A 3,444-nucleotide genomic window follows, 5' to 3' on the forward strand; every position below is an offset into this window, starting at 1 on the left:
GAGCTAAGTAGGGAGACATCAGTAACAATACATTCTAATAAAATATGAAAAATATACAATGAACAAATGATCACAGAAGTAAGAAGAGAACCCAGAGAATGACTTGTTATGTTATCTGAAAGAGGAGAGACTTTTTAAAAATTTTAATAGTTTTTATTTACCAGATATATGCATAGGTAATTTTACAACATTGAAAATTACCTGTTAGGTTTACTAGGGGATAACTCAGTTGTCTAATTTAGTATGGTACTTAACAATTCTCTAGCTCAGTGTTCACACTTTTAAAGGAGTTTACACCTTTAAAAAAAGCAAGTTCGCTCACTCAGTGGTAGCTGGCAGCACTTGTAGGCTACTTTGGACTCCCCCTTTACTTGCCCCCTCCCTTTACCCCCGCTCTAAATTCTGAGACTAGGACGGTTTGCAACCTCAGATTAAACAAAAATGGAAGAAGAAATCACTGCTCTTGTCATTGACAATGGCTCTGGTATGTGCAAAGCTGGCTTTGCTGGGGATGATGCTCCTCGAGCTGTGTTCCCCTCCATTGTTGGACGCCCAAGACATCAGGGTGTCATGGTAGGAATGGGGCAGAAGGACAGTTACGTTGGTGATGAAGCCCAGAGCAAGAGAGGTATCCTGACTCTAAAATACCCCATTGAACATGGCATTGTTACCAACTGGGATGACATGGAGAAAATCTGGCATCATACTTTCTACAATGAGCTTCGTGTAGCCCCTGAGGAACACCCTGTTTTGCTTACAGAAGCACCCTTGAACCCCAAGGCCAACAGAGAGAAGATGACACAGATCATGTTTGAGACCTTCAACACCCCAGCCATGTATGTTGCAATTCAGGCTGTGTTGTCTCTGTATGCCTCTGGTCATACCACTGGTATTGTTATGGACTCTGGTGATGGTGTCACCCACACTGTGCCCATCTATGAAGGTTATGCCCTTCCCCATGCCATCCTTCGTCTAGATTTGGCTGGTTGTGACCTGACAGACTACCTCATGAAGACACTGACAGAAAGAGGGTACAGCTTCACTACTACAGCTGAAAGGGAAATTGTTTGTGACATCAAGGAGAAGTTGTGCTACGTTGCCCTGGACTTCGAGCGGAGATGGCCACAGCTGCTTCATCCTCCTCTCTGGAGAAGAGCTATGAGCTTCCTGATGGCCAGGTGATCACCATTGGCAATGAGAGGTTCAGGTGTCCAGAGGTCCTCTTCCAGCCATCCTTCCTGGGTATGGAATCCTGTGGCATTCATGAGACCACTTTCAATTCTATCATGAAGTGTGATGTTGACATCCGAAAGGATCTATATGCCAACATAGTATTATTGTCTGGTGGTACTACCATGTACCCTGGTATTGCTGACAGAATGCAGAAAGAAATCACCGCCCTGGCCCCTAGCACAATGAAAATTAAGATCATTGCCCCTCCTGAACGTAAGTATTCCGTCTGGATTGGTGGCTCCATTCTGGCATCTCTCTCCACCTTCCAGCAGATGTGGATCAGCAAGCAGGAATATGATGAATCTGGCCCATCCATTGTCCATCACAAATGCTTCTAAATGGACTGCTAGCAAATGCGTAGCATTTGCTGCATGAGTATTCACAAAGTAAAAATTTGCCCTGGCAAATATACACCTCATGTTAGCCTCATGAAACTGGAATAAGCCTTCTTTGAAAAGAAACTTGTCCTTGGGGAAGTTGTAACTGATATTAGACAAATATCAGCACTTTTTAGATTGTTGAACCGTTACTGATTTGACCTCGTATTCAAGTTAACAGTTGTTCCCTTGGTGTACATTTTAGCATACCTTGTACATATCTTTGATCTAAACCCTGATACAGGTCACTTCATTTTGACAGGTAAGGCTAAGAGTTAACTTCTATAGAGATGACCTGATATGGCAATATAGTATTTGGCTGGTTGATACTCAACAGCTGTACAGTTTAGTTCTATAAAGCATCAGATCTGTACAGGGTATCTAAAGGTCAGATTTCCAGCATCTAAAAGAGCTGACTTACAGAATTTCTCTCCTAAGGCTGGCAAGTTTATTAAATGTGTGTTATATCTTGCCACCTTCGTAGCAGGAATACATATTAAATCCAAGCCTTAGGAACCAGTTGTTTTTTTTTTCTCTTAACCCACTGTTTCCCCCAATGTCATGGGGCTAAGTTACTCAACCTTGAGTTGCAAAAAAAAAGTTTGCATTTACAACCTGTAAATTTGTGCATCTAATTTATGTAAGATTTTTGTATGTTGCCTTAATGTTCTCACATGACAGTAGAATACCAAAATTTGTAAGTCATCCTAAGAGTTGAGAATTGTAATGCCCAACACGTCATTGTGTAAGGAAAAATAAAAGTGCTGCAAGTAAACTGAAAAAAATATAAATAAAAAAGCAAGTTCATTGGTTGTTGGAATTCCCACAAGCACCTGGAGTACCCACAAGCCCATTCTCTGGGAGGATAAAAGGAGAGGGCAGTCTGGAAGAAAGCAGTCTGGATTGGGTCAAGGACAAGACTTCCCAGGAGAACTTCCGGGAAGGTGGAGGAGAGTCAGGGCTAGGATTAAGGAAGAAGAGGATTCAAGATTCTACCTTTGCTCTGGCTGGAGGCTCCAGAAGCTTCCCAAGAGGGAGCCTCACAGAGAAAAACATTTACAGAAAAGAAACCTCCCCCCAGAAAAGGATTACAATTGAGAAACAACAGGACTACAATTTGGCACCCAACATGGGGCAAGGACTTTTGCTTATCCTGACTCTGGCTGATTCTGAGCCCTTCAGAGGAGCTAGCCTGGACATAATGATTACCAAACCTTTTGTTCTAATTTATCCCCTCCTTCCCCCACCCAGATGGCAGGTTGAACAATACATGTTAAATATGTTAAAGTATAAATTAAATACAATATATGTATACATGTCCAAACAGTTGTTTTGCTGTACAAAAAGAATCGGACTTTGAAATAGTGTACAATTAGCCTGGGAAGGAAATCCAAAATGCAAGCAGACAAAAATAGAGGGATTGGGAATTCCATGAAGTGGTTCATAGTCATCTCCCAGAGTTCTTTCACTGGGTGTAGCTGATTCAGCTCATTACTCCTCTTTTGGAACTGATTTGGTTCATATCATTGTTGAAAATGGCCACATCCATCAGAATTAATCATCATATAGTATTGTTGTTGAAGTATATAATGATCTCCTGGTCCTACTCATTTCACTCAGCATCAGTTCCTGTAAGTCTCTCCAGGCATTTCTGAAATTAGCCTGTTGGTCATTTCTTACAAAACAATAATATTCCATAATATTTATATACCACAATTGATTCAGCCAAGTTGATGGGCATCCACATAGTTTCCAGTTTCTGGCCACTACAAAGAGGGCTGCCACAAACATTCTTGCACATACATGTCCCTTTCCCTTCTTTAAGATCTCTTTG

The 3,444-nt window shown here is 41.5% G+C and overlaps 1 pseudogene; it reads left to right on the forward strand.

The window, feature by feature from the left end:
• Positions 1–327: 327 nt before the first annotated feature.
• Positions 328–2,408, forward strand: LOC141543241 (actin, cytoplasmic 2-like; annotated as a pseudogene).
• Positions 2,409–3,444: the final 1,036 nt, after the last annotated feature.

This window comes from Sminthopsis crassicaudata, chromosome 5 (assembly GCF_048593235.1).
Source record: "Sminthopsis crassicaudata isolate SCR6 chromosome 5, ASM4859323v1, whole genome shotgun sequence".
NCBI lineage: Eukaryota > Metazoa > Chordata > Mammalia > Dasyuromorphia > Dasyuridae > Sminthopsis > Sminthopsis crassicaudata.